We start from the raw sequence: 23,004 nt of genomic DNA, 5'->3' as shown, positions 1-23,004 counted from the left end.
AAAGTCATGCGTCATAACATGGTCCATAAGATTATAATAATCAGAGTGACCACCGCGACTGATAACATCACACGGAAATGTTTGGACTACTATATATATATTTTTTCCCATTGTACCCGGCTTTTGAGCACGGACATATTTTTTGTCAGAACTTGGTCATATACAGCTTCGCTGTAAAACAAAAATCACAGGACGGCTACGATTCTGTAACGCTCTGTTTAAGCGTTAGGCTGCGGTACGGGCTACTCGTTTTCGAAGTGGATCTGGAGCTAAGCTAATCGCTTGGTTTTCTGAAGGTCCTGCCTCATCCATAATATTTGAGCGTATGGATGATTTATGGTGTTCCTCCCCTTATCCCTTCCCCAGTGCAGGGTAACAAACTTGATATTTATCTTCCGGTTAACCGCCCTGCTTTTCGCATCTCATTTATATCTCTCTCTGTTCAAACTAATGCGCTCATCTCCGATACTCGAGTGCTCAGCGAATTTCTAACCATGAAATTGCGCAGCCGAAAGTGATATGGGATGACTATTCTACTCAGATGACGCTGGTATTGCAATCACGTCGAGACGAAAAGTGCATGACGATGATGGCGTGCAGAGGACGCAGTCACGACTATGGCATACAATGGCGTCGTAATCCCACTTTATACAACGAAAAATCATTTTCAGTGCGCAAAACATGGAAGAAAGGAAGAGGACAGGACAGAGCACCCAAGCGCTCTTGGCTGCTTGGACAACCAGTGTAAGGAGCGACGCTTCTGCAGTATCATAATCCCGATTGAATAATGAGTTTATAATTACGGTTAAATGATGAAGGAAAGAGTACATGGAACGACGAAGGTGGTATGACGATGACGGCATAGCGACAATGGAATGGCGACGACTGTATTGTGAGAAATATGTTGACTGTATCATGACGATCGTGTGACAACGATGGTATGACGAGAATCGAATGACGAAGCTAGAATGACGATGATGTAACAGCCACGACGGCATCCCATTGATATGAGAACTAATGCATCATAATGACTGTATGGCCATAGCGCAATGACGATTATGAAGTGGGGACAACGGCATCAGAGCAATGGCATGACGACGTCAGTGTGAGGACAATGGCGTGACAACGACTGCATGGCGATTTCTATATGTCAATGGTGGCGTGAGATGACGGGAGGACGACAGTAAAACGACGATGTCAAGACGAAGAATGCTTGAGAACGACTGTATAATGACCGCTAAATGAAAGCGATAGCACGACAACGGCGTCGTGATAACAATTGAAAGACCGAAACAGGAGAAGGATGGAAAAAGGAAAAAGGAATAACGAGGATGAAACGACGACTGGCGAAATAGGTGGGTTTTACCAAACGCGATGCTCGGAGGCTAACCCAATCTGGTGTTATGCAGGAAGCATAGCTTCCCTTAAAGGTATCTGTATAGCGCAAGAAAAACAAAGACACAAGAAGAAACGACGACGAAGACAAGCGCGAACTATCAACAACGAAAATGTTAATTCCGGTATCGGTCATACTTATACCCCAAACAATTCTGTGCACACTATGATAACAACTACGAGGGTAACAACCATGCTTTCTCAAGTGTTTCCTCAATTTGCTCATTTATTTCTCATTTGTGTGACCAGTCCCCCTCGTGGGTATCTGCCATGTTAAAAGGAGTCAACATCACCATCAACTTTTGATACCGAATTATGCAAACGCAGGCCAATCGCCCTCGTGGGTACCAGCCACGCTTTGCTGCAACAACAGCAACAAATGCAGGCGTCCAGAAAAAGGGATGCAGGCGATGACACGCCTAGTCTGGCCAGGCATCATGTTTTCGCACTTCATGTTGGTTGCAGCAATGGCTTATAGTATTGCTAGTGAGAACGTTACGATGTGTGCTTGATGGGACGGCGTCCGTTAACAGAAACATCACCTCCGCGTCAGCAACCACGTACCAACGCGGCTGCATCCGACCTTCTACGTTAACGGACAGTAGTCTGCTTTGTTTTCGGTTGTTCATAACTGAATTTAAAAGTATTCGACAGTCCCTGCCCTTCCACTAAGTTTGTTCTTACTTGAAGAGGCGAAGATTGCTTGAATGAAACGCAAGAAGCTGAAGTTAACTGAAGGACAAATTTCTTGGCGTCAGGTAGTGCAATTCAAATGCACTTTCTCTGCAGACGCACTACAAGCTCCCGCTTGTAGTAACGTCTGCAGTTTTCCCCCAATACCCAAGCGGTGCTTTTACCCTCTGTGGCATTTCACTGCGAAAAACAGGGGTTGGTGTATAAACATTTATTAACAGAGAATTTATTCAACACGGGTAGGCTTAAATCACGCGAGTAAAAATGTACTCTACGAAAATCAGGTAAGCACAGTGGCATATTTAAGATAGGTAGGTCGCAAACTCTAATCTCTCGCTCAGGTAACCCTGTTATCTTAAAGTGATCCAGACCCAGTTTTGAAGTTGACCGTGTGGTCAACCTCATTTGCACAACTCCGTCAAATCAGAAAGGTTAATTTTGCATACCTTAGAAAGAAGATTGATGATCTCAACCTCGGATATTCTCCTGCCGAGGCAAGGCCTTCTGCCAGCGCCGAAAGGCAAAGAGGCCGTGGTTTGGTGAACCCACTGATCACATTTCTCTTCGCTCATTAACCAGCGCTCAGGCAGGAAACTGTCTGGTTTAGTAAAGTGTTCTTCTAGTTGACTGGCCACGAAGGTTTGAAGGTATATAGTTGTCTGTAATGAAAAATATTGCGAAATCAAGAGAAAGTGAGAAGCAGTTTGAAGAAAGAGCCAGAGCTACGCGGCCGTTCGCATAAATGATCACATTCTACCCTTGATTAACAGAGGGATCGACAGCTAAAAGTTCAGTAGGATAACGAATTAAAGCTTAGCAATAAAAGCACCACAGTGTTTCAAAGCTTAAGCGGACTGTATTAAGGATATGTATGCATATATGTGTGTGAGAGAGAGAGAGAGAGAAAGAGAGTTAACATATCCAATTGGGCTGCTTTGTGCTGAAGTGGGTAGAGTCCGACTTTACGGTCTACTTCGTGAGTTTCCCCTGCAGCCTATTTACAAATGAATTACTTCCCCATGAATACAAATTGAACTTTTAAAAATTAACAGGCTCCACATTCCATGGAACAACCTTTGTTAAGGCTGTTGGTCTTGTAATCATGCTTAATTTTATATCCTAACGATTTTATTAATTCTACAAATATATTTTCGTCCCTCCGGGCATAAAAATGTTAACCAAGTATTTCAACATTTGAAGAGTACGTAGAACTTTGTATTTGAAGAAAGAGGTTCCTAGGGTGCCTGGAAACTTCCATGTCAAAATGACTCAAGTATTTACGACTCTTTTATAGTAATAGAGTCATGGTTACTTCCACACGTAAACCTAGTGTATATAAAGCTCTTTGTTATCACACTGGTATGTTTTTTTTTTACTTGAGCAGTTGCCATCATTCGAGATCTGTCCGCACTTTAGGGCAAGCGAGGATTTATTCTCCAACCAATCAAGTGGGCCACAATTGTGAGCGCTGGTCCTCCTCAATATCGTCTGATATGTCACCATAACCTGTAGGTAGATTGAAGAGCAGCGCGGCAAGTCGCACAAATCCCAAGTCTCGTAAGAGCACAAGTAACAAACCAATGGCACGGCTTCGATAAAGATTGACATCAATGAGATTTTGTATAATGTCAGGGCTGTTGTCTGACGAGAATGCTGGGATTACACTTAATGTAAATATTCCCCACTTACCTTAGCAGGAATCCGGTAGTCTGAGATGACAGTGTCATGATTTAGCTTCCGAATAATTCCTGGTACCGCTGGGGTCATCCTGGCAGCGGGAATAACCGCGAAACGAAGTATTTGGCTCAGCAATCTTATTCTGAGACATTCGTGAAGCCCCATCAAAAAACGCCGACCAAAAGTTCGCGACAGGACAGCGACAATACCAACACTTTAAGCGTAATAATGGGTTTTCTTTAGATTACGCAGAATTCATAAAAATCACCTGTGACTAATAGAATAATGGTAGTCCCAAAGCTGGATTACTCGAAGCGGCAGACATTACTTGCGCGAGAAATCGAGATGCAGATTGGACTAACTACTAAAGCATCACTGATCTAGTTGTAACTATTTACATTACTACAAATTGCAATTTACAAATTGCAGCCGATGAGTCGGCAAGGCATATTCATTTGGAATTTACTCTAAGGGGAGTACGGGTTTCTAGTTAAACTGTACAAGGTTGCGATAAATGTGCAAGATGGAACGTTCGACCTCTTCAATAAAACGTCGTTTTGTGCAGTGAAGCACAAAAAAATGGCGGTGGCTTAGCTAAGGTTAAGCCCAGGATGCGAAGCATACTAGCCTTTATTTTAGTTGTTGAACCACTGTTTAGCTTGGTAAACTGCTGTTCCTTGGCTATATTTGGTTCGGCTAGACGAAGAAACAACTCATGCGTTACTCTGCTTCGCCTTCAAGAGTGAAACGCGACAGCGTTCCCGTCGACCCGCCAAGGGGTGTAAGACAATGGGCTATGGCGCAGCGACTACGCGCCCCGCATTGGACGCGGTGAGCGTCGAGCAACGCAGCGTTCGGCGCGGCAACGAAATGTGCGCTTGAGCAAGCGACGCACGCATGAGCCTTAGAAACAGCTCGTTTTTAAGGCAACACCGCATTCACTAGAGGCGCTTTTGTACCGCTTTGAAGCATCGTACTCGTGGCTGAGTGGTAGCGTCTCCGTCTCACACTCCGGAGACCCTGGTTCGATTCCCACCCAGCCCATCTTGCAAGAGTTGAGCCAAAGCCACGTAGAAACAAGCGCAGCTGCTTATATACTGCCGCGACGCCGTGAGCGACGGCGCGAGTTGGAGCCCCGTTTCTCCTCTGTCGTGGCGTCACGGTGTCACGTGGTATTGAAGGCGACACCGCCGCGCCTGAGGAGCTGGGTCGAGCTCTTAATATGCTTCGCATAAAGGTAACTGGATCATCCATGTATTATATCGCAGACTGAAAATGAGTATCTCAAAACTGATATTAACCTGAAAATTTATTCAAAGTGGACACTGCCAACTCGCCGACTACAATTAGTAAATTGCAACACAAATAATTAAAAATCTTATTAATATGTTTAATTACGCATTTTAATTTTTTGTACACTTAATGGCCACCTCTTTGGCTCAAGAACTAGAATTATGGTCTCTGCCACCAAGTGATTTTATAGTAATAATGTATGGTTTAGAAAAAAGAAAACACCCGGTGTAATTGCAGTTCACTCATTTTTGAATCTGAGCGCTCGCGTTCCCTTGGCGACTGTACTCATACTGACTCAAGGTACTCAATGTAGCACGTATTCCTTAGCGCGGTAGCAATGATGAATAAATTATTTCTGTCTTGCTTTAATGACGCCATTTTTCTCAGTTCTCACTCTGCACAGGGGAACATTTACCGGTATTATCATCGCCTGCTTCTCCGGATGCTTAGAACATATAAAAAACGAGAACGTAACTTTTAGCGAGAACATACTTGCTCAAGCAAGAAAATGGCGTAAGGATAAGGAGGAAGGAAACTGGGGAGAGGCCCTACACCCTCCGCGCGCTAGGAGAAAAGTGTGGAGAAAATGACGTAGTAAGTTCTCCTTTGTTTTGCTGTTTTTTATTTATTTGCTGTAGCGGCCCTGCCTTTCGGACCACAATGGCGGATTTGTTATTGTTCTGTGCGCTCACACGTGTTGCTCCGTAGGTTTCGTACCGTGCCAAAGGTGCCGTGCGGGCAGGTTTGTGTTGGCCTCCGTGTTTTGTTGCGCTGCGTTATCTGGATCGTGCTCTACCGGATGTTGCTGTGGCCAGGTGGGACAGGAGGAATAAAGTTCGTGAAATGAACGCGCATGCAACGCTGTACGCAATGTACCGCGCCACGGCAATGGCAACGGATGAAGGAATATCCGCGGGAAGTTTTGCCCTCTTCGGCTGAATCATGCTAACGTGCTAACGATTGTTTAGTATTGCTGCGGAGCGCGCGGGTCCGAGCAGCACTGTTGCGCGCAGCGCGGCGTGGTTTCGCGAGAAATGTAAACAAGAGAGGAGAGCTGACCCAATACGCGGAGCAACGCCATGAGCAACGCCAACTTCCGGCTTCACTTTCGCATCACAAAGAGTGGCCTCATGGCCTCTCCTGAGTTTCCTTCCTGCGTCGATAGCAGAGATCCCGAGGCCACAGATCCCGCGCCAGCACCATGAAACAACATCACATTCTCCGTTCACATATTTTAGTTGTAGTTAGCGGCTGTCAAATGGAAAGTTTCTTACATTGCACGTAGACACGGAAGATCGTGCATTTTAAGAAATTTCGTCTGATTCTAAAACAAAACTCTAGCGCTACCAGTTCACACGACACTTTTCGGACTGTGGCGTCCCCACTGTGTGGTCCTCTGACTCAACGTATGCAAGAGATTCTACTCCTTTAGCGCGGGCCATTATAAATGCGAAAAAATTTCTCAGTCACAGTACATTTTATATGTAATTAAAAACTGACTATAAAGGTTCCTTACGTTGCATGTATACATAAAAGATGGTGCGTTTTAGCCAATATTATCTGATCGCAAAGCGAAAATCCTTTGACCCGCCAGTTCACGCTAATACAGTCTGCGCGTTTGACTGGGGTGCCTAGATGCCAAGCTATCGTGGTTTCCCACGTTTAACGGGAGTGTGGCGCCATCTCTGTGCATTTCTCTGACTCAAGGCACGCAAGAACAACTGTTCGTATGTACGGGTGATTTGAACCGCGAGAAAATTGCTCCACAATTTGTTAATTCCACCAACCACTCATTCGTAAACGTTGGCGTAATTTCTGATCAATTCAGGGGCCATGCCAGCATCACGTGAGTCAAATTACTTATAAGCATGAATACCCGTTCAGTGCGTGTAGGGCGCAAAAACTTATGTAATCTATTGTCCAAGGGCTATCATCCATAGTCTTAAGGCTTATTAGTTCTTAAATTCCCATTTATAACTATATATGATACGTGGCTCCGTTTATAAAAGGAGTAGCTATCAATATAGATTGATGCAGTGTTAGCCTATGGTGTCCCTGTAGAAATGTTTTAACACTAAGCAGCACTTTTTGTACTAGTGCGTTCATTTCCCTTAACATTATTCATTCATCTAGAGCACAGTTGCAACAACATTCGCTCTCCCTGTAGTAAGGTTAGAGTTTAACGCTTTCGTATAAAACAATAAAAACTAAACTTGATAAGTTCGTCTGCTTAAACTAGCGTAACTCAGTATGAGGGAAGAAAAAAATGGGAAAATGAAAAAGAAACACCAGAAAGTTGGGCACCCTCTAGAATACCGTGTGTGCTCGTAGCACCAATGGAAAATATATGCGGAAGGTTGCAGGTAAAAACGCAACAAAGTGGAGTGTAATAAAAGACAAAGCAAAGTATTGCATTTCAAATGTAGTTCCCACTCCCAAACAGGATCCTTGATTAGTGTACGGTATTTCTGCTGCGAAGCCGATACATCCCTTCAGAAATTTGGCTGTGCTTGTCACTATCCTTTGTTTTAATCAGGAAGATCCGCAACCACATTCGCAATTTCAACTTTGAAATTCTAATCTAGCCAGGATTGATTCAAAAACACCTGCACGTACGTAAGTACTAATGAAGTACTAGATAACAGCAAGATTTCAGCTACGTGAAAATCCCTCAATGTGCATTATACTAAAGGGGTCCTGATCCACCCCTCGAGCTTTGTGAAAAAAAATAATATGCGGATATCATACGCTGCAGTAAACGTTACCACCAAGTTTTGCTGTCGTGCGCGTGACGCTTGGAGCTCACAAGCTCCACCTGAGGGCGAAGTCACCTTTTTCTGAAACTCTATATTTTCAGCCGAACTCGGCGCCTCACTATTTTCAGGCTGCTTCATTTCGTAATATTGGTACGTGTAGCTGACGCACCAGGCTATTTACAATATATTTACGCTTAAGCAAACGGTAGCCAAGATGGCGGCCATTCATATATCGGGAACACATCGTCTTCCTCCTCTTCAATGCATCCCCACTGTGGCGGCTGTCCCGCATCAACACCCTCCCACCGTAGAAACACCATCCGGGGGCTTAAGCTACACATCCGCAGTGAAAGTTGTGTGATACCCCTGACACACGGGCAAAAGTAAAGTCCTTTCTAGTAAACCCCTTTTGCTACTCTGAAGGACCCTTTGCAGAAAGGAGTTGCGCCGATGACACACGGCACCACACTGAACTTCTTTAGGTAGTTCCTCAGATGAACGCCGCAAGAAAAATAGCGCTGGCTGTTAAAGCCACAAGAGAAAACATTGTTAAAAAGCTGCGTATTTAATTACACTTAGCTACTGTAGATCCTAAAAATATTTTTTTTTCATTGTTGATGGCTAATAATGCTTATAGTTGTTTATATTATTTGCGTTTTTGCGTTGTTAGCAGCCATTTAACTTGGTCCAGCAACTAACTGCAGCTAGTGTTTTGCTGTGCGTGCTGTTTATGCTGGTGATGCCCACGTTTCTGTCGTCCTTTTTCGCGTCTTTGTCGTCCCTTCCTTTGTGCGCGCAGGCGTAACGCGTTTTATTCAATATGTTTTTCCAACAACTGTGGCTTCTTCTGGGTATTTCCTGCTGGCGCTGATTGTGCAGTCTGCATCTCGCTACGTGAACACACCACATGCGCGCAGCAAACAACGACGACACTGCCGGAATTCGACATGGCGGCACTAGCGACGTTATCCGAGCGTTTGAGAGTATAGCTAGAGGAAATCTTCACTTTTTGACAAATTGTATTACCGCTAACAATTAAAACATTTTCACAAGGTAAAAAAAAATACCTATGGGCACCGTAGTTGTGTGGCAGGTTTCCTTCTATTGACGATTTGCGCACGCTGTGTGCGAGCATAACTCCTTTTCCGCTCGAAAAGTAGTTGCGCGATCTCCTTTCCTCAAAAGGAACTTTGCCGTAAAGGAGATACGCCTTTGTCGTGTGTCATTGCACTTGAACGCCTTTCCGGTAGATGTCCCCTTACATAAACGACTTTAGAGTGCCCGTGTGTCAGGGGTATGATAGGGCTTCAGTCTCGCTGCGTAAACGATACCACTTGCTGCTGATGACGATGACAACGACGGGCATGGTTTCATATGTGACATCCTTCGCTTGTCCCACCGCACGTTATGGACAAGTGTAACGCGACATCAGCTTCTCGGCAAGGCCCACGGGGGGAGCGAAGCGCCAGACAACCTGGAGAACAGTGCACGTCCGAACGGTGAGAATCACAGAGGCGCCTCTGATGCTCCTGTGACGCCTGTGGACAGGATCGGGCGAGCTGCCGCACGTGGTGGGCGATGGCGACGCGGGCGAATTCAGTAGCAGAGCGTGCGGGCGAGGGCAGCATGGTGTCCAAAGGCGACTCGGGTTCTCGGCCGTATAGCAAACGGAATGGTGAATAGCCCGCGATGTCGTGACGCGATGAAGTATACGCGAACGTCACATACGGTAAATGAAGATCCCAGTCATGGTGGTTGGCCGCAACGTACTTCTAAAGCATGTCGGTGATGGTTCGACTGAGGCGCTCCGTGGGGCCAAAGAGATCCCTTGTGGGATCTCGTTGGCCGTAACACGTGACAATATAGCAGATTCCGATACGCAGCTGCTATTGGCCAATATCTGGCATCAATGAAGAAAGGCGTTTGTATCACTGGGACTGTTCGCACTGTTACTGGGAATATTTATCGGCGGAGTTTAATAAAAACAATGGAGTGAGCAAAAATCTGTTTTCGCATTTTCGTAATATATACGTGCTTAGAGAACAAGATGACTATCGTCTGCTCACGCTCAGCTGCGGCTGCCCGCGTAGGAACTAAACTTTGGCCGCCCTGCTTATCGGTGTCGTAGCCGTCGGGCTTCGTTAATTTCGACTAGTTTTGAACAATCAACCAGCTTCGAACCGCGCGCGACGTAAGGGGAGACAATACGCACGCTTGCCAGCGCACGCTAACTCCTGGCCGCTCCTGTTTAGACGCCTTGGCAGTCTTGGCTTTGCAATGATCGTGCTATTGGCAGTGCTTCAAAATACGCGAGTTGGATGTTGCTACTATGCCTCGGTCAAACTGGTGCAGGAGAAAGCTGTTCCGCATCACGTAGCTCGGCCATAGTGGAGCATATGAGCACGCGTGTGTGCACTAAAGCCTTGTCGCGCCTAAAGCAAGCACTGTGCCTGCGCACTACAGTTCCATGCAGCGGCGGGCTGCCACGTATACAGCATAGGCACCGCGGCTGCCGTGGTGTGCTGAGACGAGTCCGCTGGCTGAACCCACGGCGGCTCGATAAGGGCAACCGCGTTTTTCATGTCATAGGCGCCAAAACCAGAAATTTTGGCATCTACGTGAAAATCGAAATCAAATTTTAACGGCGCGCGCCACGATAACTTTCAGCAGGCCGAACGTTGTGGACACGCCTCGATCCACCGTAGCCTTCGTAGTGCGAGGTATTCAAGAAAGAGCGGGAGCACCGCGACGGGGATGTTTGACTGCCATTTACTCCGCTTCTGTTTAACACACCGAAGTACTTATTTTTAAGGTAGTCTATTTTAACTTGAAATAAATTAATTGATAGAAAGTGGTTCAGCACCCGTTTAATTCAGAAGAACAGCCTTTTTATAGCACGTCTCTGAAGCTTGTATACTTGCTGTCTTTGCCATCGTATTTCCACTGTATGACACTCATGCGGCCTATAGGTTGGTTCCAAGGGATAACTTAAAAAAAAAAAGCTCTGACAGATGGCCCTTTTCCGCTTATTTAGAACGATTTACCTTAAGAGGCCGACATTACTTTCACAACAAAATTCAATGTCCAGGTATGGAAATCATCACTTATACCCGAATGCATCTTCCATCGATCTCCAATTACCTCTCACTTGCGACAGGGGGTCACACTTTATACCTACAGATTTACTAATTTCATCACATCGCCTCATTCTCTGCTGTCAACGACTGCACTTCTCTTCTCTTGGCACTTGTTTTGTAGCTCTAATAGATCACCCGTTATCCGCCTACGCATTGCATCGCCTGTCTAGCTCCACTTTTTTCTCTTAATATCAATCATTACATCGGGTACGTCCGCTTGCTCTTTTAACAGCACCGTTGACCTCCTTTCTTTTAACGTTACGCCAAATATTTTCCATGCCTCGTTGCGTGCTCCTTAACATCTCGTCAAGCTTCTTTTTTGACCTCCACGTTTCTGCCCCATAGTCGTTAGTACCGGTAGAATGCAATGATTGTACGCTAATCTTTTCAAGGTCAAAAAGCTCGCTCTAAGGCCCGCTTATTTCGGTAAAACAAGTTGTTAGCTGCTGCTTGGTGTAGCTTCCTGTTGCGTATATCTATTTGTTTCAACGATAATCGACTGTGTAACCTACTGCATGCTTTCCTTCATGCAAGTGCTCAGGTAAGGTAAGCGATCGAGGTCGTCGAGCTGAAAGACTGCGGCATCTTTTCCGAATGCTGCAACGACCTCACTGCGAGCCTTCTCTTGAGCCTCTGTGTTCTTGGCCAAATGCAGCAAGCAAGCCGTAGCCGCTGAAGCGACCTGCGGAGAAAGTGGTTGAAACGGTCTTGTCATTGCTCTGAATCACTTCTCTCATACATTTTTTGGAGCAAAAATATTTTTCCCTGCCTTAGCAATATGTGAAAGTGAGTTCATTCGGCATGTGGATTGCCTTGATTTGGCTTGCTTGGTTTGATTGGGTGTATGACTGGACTGTAACCGAATAGTTGGTTACCTCAAGATCGGAATTGGAAAGTAAAAAAAAAAAACAATACTGCATGCAGCCGACAGACTAATACTTAAGATAACCATTCGAACTGCTTTATGAAGCTTATAGTACATGACAATTAATTGCTCGATAACCAATACAGAACAAGTATTTAAAAACAGTAATATATAGGCATATTTAGTTATCTAAATTCTATGGTGGAATGGTGGCAACAACTGCTGAACGAGTAATTACTCCATCTCTCAGAGCACTCAGGCCCATTTTGTTGCAGCCATTAAAGGTTATGGGAAGAAGTAAATACTCAGCGCTTGCTTACAGTCTCAATGCATCCAAGGGTAATGTCTCTGGTGAATGTCACAATTCCCGCGAAATCCAGCTTCTTCTCGTGGAGTAGACGGGATAAGATTGTGTTAGATGGCGGACTTAGAGCAGCATTCTTGATGTGCCCGGTTATATGCCTGAATAGGTGAAAAAAAGTATTAACTCGAAGTGTTGTACGAGACGAGCTTACAAATACGAAATATTGCAAAATTAAATTAAATTCCAAAACACAAAGCAAGTTGAACCAAGACATAACTTATGTGGGACACATTTTCCAAAGATCTGTAATGTATAAGCGGCGATGATTGTACCGCAAGCTGTGTTATATTTAAAAAGCAAGAAGCTTTGAATACTCGAAAAGCCGAATCCCGCTAGTGTCACCGCTTTTGTATGTGCCAAAACATTATTCACTCATTGCCCTTTAAATATACGTGAATAACGGATATCTTTCTCACCTGACAGTTACAAAAATATTTGAACGCAGTTGGCTGCATTTGACCGATAAGAACAAATTGTTGTGAATTACAAGTAGGAGAAATTCGCCTTCTAACCTTCAATATGCTTTATAAGCACTCAGAGGATTAAAAGCATCTACCTTAAAAACTAAAAGCATTAGATTTCCTATTTTGTAGCTGCAGGATAAAAAAAACCTAATTTCCAAATTAGGTTATTTGCACCTCTTCGAGATTACGAAGCGAGCAACCTTGTTGTTCAGCACATGCTTATGTACTGTAATTATTTATGCTAGACGCGATTTCTTATTGTTTATGGCGTACCGCTGCTGAACACGAGGTGATAGGTACCATTCCTCACAACAATGGCAGCATTAGGACAGTTGCGGAACGCAACAACGTTCATCCATGGTGTTGTGTTAGCTTTCTTGCATTTTGCAAGTGTCGCAAATAAAGCCATGTACATTTATAACGCTATAACATATGTTGGTCGCAATAGCTGAGAGGTTATGGAACTATGCTGCTGAGCGCAATGTAAGTTTGAATCCCGGCAGCAAGGGCTAAATTGCAACAGTTGCAGAATGCAAGAACGCTCGTACGAAGGTGTTAGAGAGAACCAGCAATGGCTTGGTGTAATTAAGACTTTTGAGTAGAAGTACTAACCGTTTGATGCTACGATTGCAAACCTTCTTTTAATGCATAATAGGAGATGTCGCCACATTTAGGCGCCCCGAGCTACTCCTTCTTGCATAAAACAACCATATACTGAAAATTAAATCAGCACCTGGCAATGGGAAAAGTAATGCCCTCTCTCTACATTATTTTGTGCTCTCTCTGCATTCTTGTGTATGACCGTGATTTACGTACGCTATAATTGGGTGCGCAAGATCTAGAACTGCTCATTGCAGCTGCTAATATAGCGAGTTTCCCATATAAACTTCTATTTTAAAAATGCTGCTGGAAGGCCTCAGCGCTTCTGGTTGCTTTCCCCTCTTACGCTTCACTGCAGAAAGAACACTTTCACTGATGGCATTAAAACCACCTGAACGTTGCGCTAATGATTTTTTGTTTCCAACTGACGATGTGAGACCACTACGGTAAGTTATTAGGAGTGTGCCCATTATTGCGATGGTACGTTGAGTATGCATGCATGTTACATGACGTTACGTATGAAAACAAGTTTTTGTGAGTAAAGAAGGGGATTTGAAATTCATTTATACGTGTAAATTAATTGACTCGTCAGTATATTGTGTTTTTCCTTCCTATGAAGAGCTTTCTGAAGATTGTAGTTACGTCAAATTTCGTCAAGTGTCGAGTAAGAAATACAAAGCAAATGCAGGCTCACACAATTCGAAGGGCAGATTCCAAGCTGTCACGCAGTGCCCCAAAAGTGATCACAACTTGAGCATTAGTGACGGGGGTATATACCCTTCGTTAGAAAAAAAAACGATCAGAAAAATCCCGAAGAGTATTTCAAGAAGTTCTTGCGATGCTGATATTGCCAGGGCGGTCACTTTTCGTTACATACGTGTTAATGGGCTCCTTATATTACACTCAGGGACGTATTCTGAAGCGCTGTACCACTTGGCTATTCGTACGACGCGTTCCCACGTCATGAAAATTTCCAGACGTTCCAACGGTTATTACACTGTCTCCTTGGAGCTTTGTTTCATTCGCGAAACGCTCTAGCCGTAGCTTCGGAACCTCGACCTCACGACCGAGCCCTTGCCGCGCTTATCTGGCGATCTTTGCACGTACACCCGTACGAACCAGGGATTGCGCGAGAAAACTAATTTTCTCCGCTGTCTGTGAATGTAACTTGAAATTAAAGATTGTAGTCCAAACGTGGAATTACGAATTTTCTAGTGCACTCGTCGGTTTCCGTTTGCGCATGTTAACTACGAAGAAATTTTGTTCTTTCGGCGACCCTGTGGTCCGTATACTTGTGTTCACGGGTGTACACTTGGGCTGGCGTACCGTAGCCAAATGCGCCGGCCGCTGCTCGAGTGTTTCTCCTGCGAGACCAGCCCTCGCCCCATCGGACGCAGTGCGTCGCTGATCGGTGACGTAGGCGTTAGCTGAAATGTTCTGAGGACGAGCTAATTAAGGTATTAGGTCACGTTGTGTGCAGTGATGCTGCAGCGTCTGCCCCCGACTAAAGCTTTTTCTTTCTTTCGGCCGGAAGTAGTGTTCCAAGCAACGTCAGAAGATCAGTTCACACGAAATCGACGTACCATTCAAGTCCATCAACACCCTATCAACGCCTTGTCCGCGTTCATCTTCCTACAACCGTAGAGTTCCATACAATATTTACTAGAGGGAACTATGACGCTAGTGTCTACGGGAGCTGCAACGAGAACGGTTGTACCAGCGCGGAATTTCGGGAAGTAGATGGGATTTGCCTAAACATCGTCCTTTTGGCTTCAAACGGCTTTGTGACTTCGTAAACTCGTCGTTTTCAGCAATGCCAATAAATGGTTAAATAAACATCATTAAAATTGTTCGACGGCAGCATTCGAACACAGGAACTCTAGCACAGAAGCTTAATATTGAAATCATTAATCCACGGACGGGTGCATCGAGAAGCGAATGAAACGCCCTTATGAATTTATCTCGGGCGTGCCAGTTCTTTGAGAGGCTTGGCACATTTCGATTTGGCCACCTGGACGAGCTCAATCGTTGCAATTAATAACAGTTGTGCGTGTTCGCAGCGTTGTTCTGCACTTCTAATAGTATACATTGCGCTGAAATTTACGACAATGAGATTTATATAGCGTAATGTACAAAGCCACAAGAACGTCTGAATCCACACGCACGAGGATTGGACAAATCCATGTACTTCCCATCATTCCCATGGTGCTACAACGACTGCAGCACCAGAGTTCCCTCTAGTAATTATTGTATGAAACTCTATGTCTGCAATTAGCCGGCGGCGCTTTAACGCCCCTTCCACTGCTACGGTGCTCTTGCAGTGCTCTTGCCCGCACCGAGCAGGCTTACTCCCTTTCACAAGGCAAAAAAAAGGGGCGAGGTTCTTTTCTGAAAGAATCTCCCTCTGGGAATAGGTTCTTTTTTGCGTGTGCACGACGCACATGTGCCATCTAGATAGTGACAATTCTCGCATTGGTTGAACTTATGTTGTTTTCTTTTTTTTTATTTTGCTAATAATGCATTATCAAAATATTGAATGTTTTCACCTGCCGAAGGATTCGTAACTTCGTTTTAGAAGGCGTATGTGTCAGCTAGCGCCATCTACGGAACCGCGTTGAAATCAGGTCCACAACTTGTTTTTAACGTACGCTGTGTCTAAAGGTACGTCGAACAGACTTTCACGCGCTTGTGCTCAGCCAGGCATGCCGGATTATACCTCTATTGAGCCTTACGGCGCTCTAGGTTCAAAATAACATAACTGATTTTCCCGAGGAAGTAGTAGGGGTCGTTTTAGGGACCGGGCCTGATCTCCTGGAGCAGTAGCTTCGCTGGTGCCAGCCTTTTCGTATGCTGCTCTTCGGGACTTTTCAATAGCATTTAGTATCCGTCCCATTTGAGTTAAATAAACGTGCTTCTGCAAAAATATGTGCGAAAATCAGTTGGTGGCAGAGGCGGAGCTAGCAAAACAGAAGCAAAGCAGGTAAGTCCGACGTACCTCTACCTTCTGAGGTTCGGGTACGTACGGCGTGTCTTTAGACACTTTGTTTGACCTAACCAAACCTTACATAGCGTAACCTTACCTTTCACCAGCCTTACTCTCCACGATAGGATTTGCTAAAAAGTATAATGTTTCACCAATACGAGAATTCCCATTCCCTAGATGGCGCCTTAGCGTCGTGCACATGGCCACTTCAGCAGGGGCGCACTCCGTAGCGCGCATAGCATCGTTCTTCCAAAATAACCCAACCTGTGGAGCACCGCTAGCTCTAGTATGAAATTTTTTCGCATTAAACGTCTCGACAACCATTCTGCCCTGTGCATGATGAACGCTTGTATTGCAACAGAGATCACGAGCGCTAAGAATCTGTGTCCGTATCCCCCCCCCCCAGAAAAAAAAAAGCTCTCACGCCAGAATTCTGTAGATCAAATTCCAACTAATGGCAAAGAGCACTTATGCACAAAACGCTTTTTAATTTGTTTCTTGGAACCTCTCACATTTGTATGACGCAATAAACTTTTCCAATCTACAAACTTCAAGCAGTTCATTCTTACCTTGTGTAGTCGTCCATGGCCTGTTCAAACGTTCGCCATGTCAATGTCGGAAAATAGCGATAGTATGGGAATGTTTTAGCAAAGGCCGATAAACACTCAAGGGACGTCATTATTTCTTCCAAAATTGTTGGGCTTTCTTCCGAAGGAAGTGGATGTGGAGGTCTCAGGGCTCCCAGACGAACGCCAATACAAATAAGGGTTATGCCTGCGGAAAACATTTGACACCGTTAAGAAAAGCAATAAGTTTCCCATATAAACTTCTCTTTTAATAATGCTGCTGGAAGGCCTCAACGCTTCTGGTTGCTTTCCCCTCTTACGCTTCACTGCAGAACGAACACATTCACTGATGGCATTAAAACCACCTGAACGTTGCGCTAATGATTTTAGGTTTCTAACTGACGATGTAAGACCACTACGGCATGTTATTAAGACTGTGCCCATTATTGCGTTGGTACGTTGAGTATCCATGCATGTTACATGACGTTACGTATGAAAACAAGCTTTTGTGAGTAAAGAAGAGGATTCGAAATTCATTGATAGTTGTAAGCTAATTGACTCGTCAGTATATTGCGTTTTTCCTTCTTATGAAGAGCTTTCTGAAGGTTGTAGTTACGACAAAATTTCTGTTAATGTTTGCATATCCTTACATAACGCTTGGATATGGTCACAAATATTACCACAGCTCGTTTGTTTTGCTTCCTCCTAGTATGTGCTTTCACCGTATTAGCAATGGCATAAAGTTATCACTCAGCGTTTTCATCTGTTATCGCCTTATGCCTAATCTAAAGTATTGGCGGAGCGAAACGCAAAAGCTGCCGTGTATACCGTGCATTTGGTAATTAATCCGCAGCCCCCCGTTACCGCGTGCCTGCAGTTTTGGTACGAAAACCGCAGAATCATCTGCGTTCGCAGAAACTGTGCCACTGGCGCTGAACTTGCAAATGAAATTTTATTGAAGTCCAGCGATTTTATCTACATAATCAAGTCACGTGAACATTTGAAAGCGACACAAAAACAAAAACAGGCTTGACATCATGTTTTGGGAGAATGCTCGCACATCCCAGTCTTTAGGAATAGACGGACAAAAATCAAGCCTGATCCGTGAGACCGATGCCAAGAAATTTTAACTTTGCACCTGATAATAACACCGAAGGATAGCTGATGCAAAAAAAAATGTTTTACCTTTCATATATGGTACACCTCGGCTATATTCCTGATGAGTTTATAGCTGTGACAGTTAATGATAGTGGCTTGCTGCTTTGAACAGGAAACCATATATTCACCATCACAGCAATCAACTCATGAGGAAAGTAGTTGGAGGCGTACGTTACATAAAACGTAAACCATTTCTGAAGACGAGATCTTCTTTGGCGACTTCAGATCAAATAGATGTTCGCAGGTGGGGCTATGGACTACTTTCGCCTCGTCAAATTCGGCAAGTTGGTGTCTGCTATTGCGTGTCCAACTACCGAAAAGGCGTTAAAATAAAGCTTGTGTAACAAATATCTGCTATTGCGCCTACAGCTACCAGAAAGGCTTTAAAACAAAGCTTGTAACAAAACAACAAATGCCCCCAGTTAGAGTACGACTACGTATGCAGCGGTAATTATGCGTAATTAGCGCAAAAAGGTCAAAGTAAAAGCAGGATGAGCTCGATCAAACTGCGCGCTCCGAAACCGAAAGGGCGGCTTTACTCAACTGAAAGTATGAGCTAATCCAACAGATAGTGCTCTCTAAAAATGATGGCCGACCTGGAACTTAGTGAAGTCTAACAAGTGACATGGGACCCTAATGTACCCAATGATATCTTGACTTTCTTCTGCTTTAACCGGTGTTGAGTCGACTCTCTATAAATATACTTATACTTCTAACGTCAATGAATAATGTGCCTTCTCGCACTGCCTTACATATGGACATTTTATGTTGACAAAAAATGTGAGGCACATTTTTAACGCACCCTTTTTTAGATCAACGAAATAATTTATTGAATCAGTAGCAAATCAGTTCTGGAATCGACATTTAAACATTACGTTGCGTGCGTAGGAATGTAGTGTCAGCTTGCTACTGCGTTCCATTTAAATTCGTCATTCCTTTTGCATCAGTCATCCTTCGTTGTCATTGTCACGAAATTATTGCATTTTCTTAACACCACTTCAAACAGTCAGGACTGAAAATTGCGGACCTATTCATCGGGTACTAGTTGTGGGAGCATGCTCTTGAAGAATAGTGTCACGCTTGTTTTTGTTTATGCATTGCGTTCACACAGGTCACGTGAGTTGTTTGTGTTGATAAAATTGGTTTGCTTTGAAGCAACTTATTCATTTCGACTTCAGAGCCTGCGTCGTTGCTTCTCGTGCGTCTACAATCACGTCGGACATTATCGAATGTACGCGAGCATCTGCTATTACTGTGATGTACCCATGGCGACATGCGTGCAAACCAAGGACGTACACCCTGTCACAAAGGTTTAACAGACCACGGTTTCTCAGGAAACACGAGCAGCCTGCAACAGTTGCTAGTAAAATCGTATTCGACAATGTTGCTAGCATATTCTAGTCGAGGTCTAGAACGACAGAAAGCTGAGCTAGTTGGTAAGGATTCATTATGCAAACTAGAAGTGAGGCGTGCAGACAGGACACAAGAGTGTTGTCCACTTCTCTACTCTTGTGTCCTGTCTGCACGCCTCACTTCTAGTTTGCATAATTTATCTAGTCGAGGCCCGAATCGCAAATACCATGCGGCGTTGTGAGCTTGCGGAGATATTCAGCTTTTTCTCAGATTTAATGCTCCGTAATATATTGTGGCGGGGTAGGCATGACGTTTGAGATTAGATTGGATGATCGATGACTGGACTCGTCGCTGTAGTTGTGATTTGACAATTGTTTGCCTCTCTGGGCACAAGGTCGTCAAAGAACCGTTGTTAATTCACACTTCTAGAAGTGTTCCTCACTCTTCACCGCGACTGTACAGTGCGGCCGCAGTTTTAACATCCTTCCATTTTACAAATTTTTAGCATCATATTCTTCAGTGAATACGAGTAATACTTACTTTCTAGGGCCCATAGGCGCATAAAATAAAAACAGTCGGGTATTTCTCTTCGGTCGTCAGCCAGTCTTTCGATTACACTGACAGCGTCTTGAGCGACTAAGTCGATGGCCGAAGCGTATGACGAGGCGGCTTGGTTTCTGAGCACATGCTCCTGTGTAGCGCAGCGTAGCCTGTTCCACTTTTCGCCTTGGCTGCAAGGTTCGAATCACATTACCGACATCACAAATGATGACGCTGAGCCTAGGAAACCATATAAAATCGGCTCATTTTTGTACACACTTGTACCAATAGCCTTCAGGCTACCACTAAGTAAGAAGTCTTTTGTACTCTATGCTTCCATTGTAATATGCACCAGCGCAGGTCGAAAGCGTCAGGAAGTACCTTTGGGCAGCAACAGAAATTTGGTTTTGCAATATAAGCGAGTATAACTCGGCTGTTTTGAATAGAGAATAAAATAAAACCGTAAGGTAGCTCACGGTAAGCAAACAAGATGTAGAAACCAACAAGTATGACGCCAGCGCTACAGCTTCATCTTATATAACGATTTCGACAAACACACTAGATTTAAACAAAGATGATAAAGTACAGTACGTTTGCGATTTTAAGTTTCTGCGGGGAACATACATGCAGACATGTGAAGCTAAGGAATTTGACAGTACGCTCGGTTCTACGCTTTCTTATTGTATTCCACACAGACCTCTTCTGAAGCTTATATTAAAGCCCGATCGATTCAGCAAGAACAGAATGGACCGTGATATTTCGCTTTAGGCCCTGTATGCCCTGGTGTTATTAATCACATTTTCCAACTTATCGCAAATTTTTGAAGGCTCTGGTGAAACCTTCGCTTTTATCCGCTAAGGTGGCCCAATCCTGGCGCCGTCCTGCTACAAAGGACACAGCTTAGGATTAGGTCCCAGATCGCTGGGGTGACACGCATTCGAGTAAAGAGGAAGAACACGCCTGTAGCCTGCTTTGCGCGCACGTTTAAAAGGGACGCCTATAATGTAACAGTTCTTTTATACTGATGAAGCATTTTTTCTGATCTACACTTAGGGAAATTTCGCAATATTAGGCTGAATATTAGAAGATAAAATTAAGTTAAAGTTTCAATCGGCCTTATTTCGCACCCAAACGCACCAAAAAATTGTGACCTCACGAATTTAAAACTTTTTTCTTTTCGTACTCGTGCTATTGTGGCTCAGTGAACACGGCTAAAACTTGTCCAATTCGTTCTTTGTCTTTTTTTGGAATACGCTACATTTTATTTTTACCGATAGAATCTTAACCGGGGCTGAGCCAACTCTATGAAGTCACGACAAGTTGATGCAGGAATTTTGAGGGGGCGTCACCACCCTCACTTCGTTGTTTTCTTCGTTTTTTTCTCTGGATTTCCAAGCCTATTTTCATGGCTGGAGCGGCTATACTTGCATTGTAACAAGGCGATTGCCTGATACAGCCTAAATTATTTTTCTCACTGGTGTCCCTGTATAGGAACCCTTCGTTTTCAAGATTAAACGGGAGCCGTCCACGGTGGCGTACGTTACACCCGATTACGCAGATTCTATATCCAAAGCTCTACAAATGTTCACAAATCCTCTTTGCATTGCTGAAGTTAATTTCAACCAGTCTATCAAATCTTACACGATCAGGGCTAACAAGCGCATGTTTTTCAGAGCATTTCCGTAAGTCAGAGGTCGAAGATACTTTTGCCTTTCAAGAGAGGTTACTCTGCGGCACATTTTGCATCTCGATAGGGTTCAAGTTTTACGTACAGGTGAAGAATGCTGGCATCAGCATACTCCTTGGGTGCCCTGTCCCTGTAGTGCTTCAAAGCTGCCATTCCGATCCGAAAAGGAGTATCACCTTCCTCTTGGTAAACTGTGTGAAAATCTTTGGGGCTGAATAAGTGCACAACAATGTAGCGTCCAGGAAGTTTCTCAGCCACGATTGGACCATATTTCCGGAACAATCTCGCACCGGTTTCGCAGATTTCATCACGGGTGCTCAGTCCTGCGAGGAGGCAAATTATGGCACCAATTTTTTTTGTTTCTTTTTCTCACTGGCACGCTGCAAAACTAATTATTATTACCACGTGGTAGCGACGGTAAACAACACAACAGCAAGACTGTGAATAACGAAACCAAGTTTTATTGGGCGAACCTGTGCCCACAAAAGCAGGCTACACCCGAAGCTCAACGACAGCTGCGAACCCAGTCGGCGTTCGTCGAAATTTCTGTTCATTTCTGTCCAAGTGTTATTAATAATATTTACGAAAATATACCATCCAATAACATTTGCAAATTCTTAGAAAAATCTAACTTACTATGTCAACTGCAACGTGGATTTCGAAAACATGAAACCCCACGCTGTACCACATAACGTGGGCATGCCAGAAGATAGACGTGGTACCCGTTATACCAAACCCGAGTGCGGAGCAATGGGAGGGAGTGCTCTCCAGCGATCGCCAGGTCGACCAAGAAGGTCTGATTCGGCGAGCACAACTGGCAGCAGCATCCAGCGGAGCCCTGGACTAAGGGCAACCGACCGTTGTGCTAGAAGATGGACGATTCCATCTGAAGACCGCAGAAGACCAGCGAATCTAGAGCTAATAATGTTTTTCACTCACTCACTCACTCGAAAACATCATTCAGCGGCATCTGTAGTCCTAAGCTTGACTGAATTAATTACTACAGCATTACATGAAAATAAACTGGCCGCCGTTGTATTTGTTGATCTAAAGAAAGCGTTTGATACCGTGGATCACGCTATTATGCTCAACAAATTAAACGACTATGGATTCCGCGGTGAAGTCTACAGCTCACATTCCAGTTACATCGAAAACCGTCAACAAGCTGTAGTTATCAATAATATTATATCATCACTTCCATATTTACAGACTGGGGTTCCTCAAGGATCCGTTTTAGGGCCCATATTATTTTCGTTATACTTAAATGATTCCGAAGGTCTTAAGTTGCTCTGATGTTCTAATGTATGCAGATGACACTGCGATCATAGTTACAGCTGACAACCATGAGGATCTAGAAGCAAAACAAAACGCTGAATTGAAAAAAATATGCCAAGCTGGTTTTTAACCAACAAGCTAACGGTTAATCAAAGCAAAACCAAATATATAGAATTTAGCTCACGAGCAGAAGTAATT

At 44.2% G+C, this 23,004-nt stretch overlaps 1 protein-coding gene and 1 long non-coding RNA gene across 6 annotated transcripts in view; one reads left to right on the top strand and one right to left on the bottom strand.

The window, feature by feature from the left end:
- The window catches only part of LOC135897612 (probable cytochrome P450 49a1), a 189,783-nt gene that overhangs the window by 78,589 nt on the left and 88,190 nt on the right, over positions 1-23,004 (top strand). The window lies entirely within an intron of this gene.
- On the bottom strand, positions 11,514-16,908 carry LOC139059655 (uncharacterized). The gene is made up of 3 exons (XR_011514279.1): positions 16,797-16,908; positions 12,137-12,278; positions 11,514-11,633 (listed from the first exon to the last, which is right to left on the bottom strand). It is a non-coding gene; the product is annotated as an uncharacterized lncRNA (long non-coding RNA).

Source organism: Dermacentor albipictus, chromosome 4 (genome assembly GCF_038994185.2).
Source record: "Dermacentor albipictus isolate Rhodes 1998 colony chromosome 4, USDA_Dalb.pri_finalv2, whole genome shotgun sequence".
In the NCBI taxonomy this organism is placed as follows: Eukaryota; Metazoa; Arthropoda; class Arachnida; order Ixodida; family Ixodidae; genus Dermacentor; species Dermacentor albipictus.
Note: the sequence above shows the minus strand (reverse complement) of the source record. Positions and strands in the feature narration are given on the sequence as shown.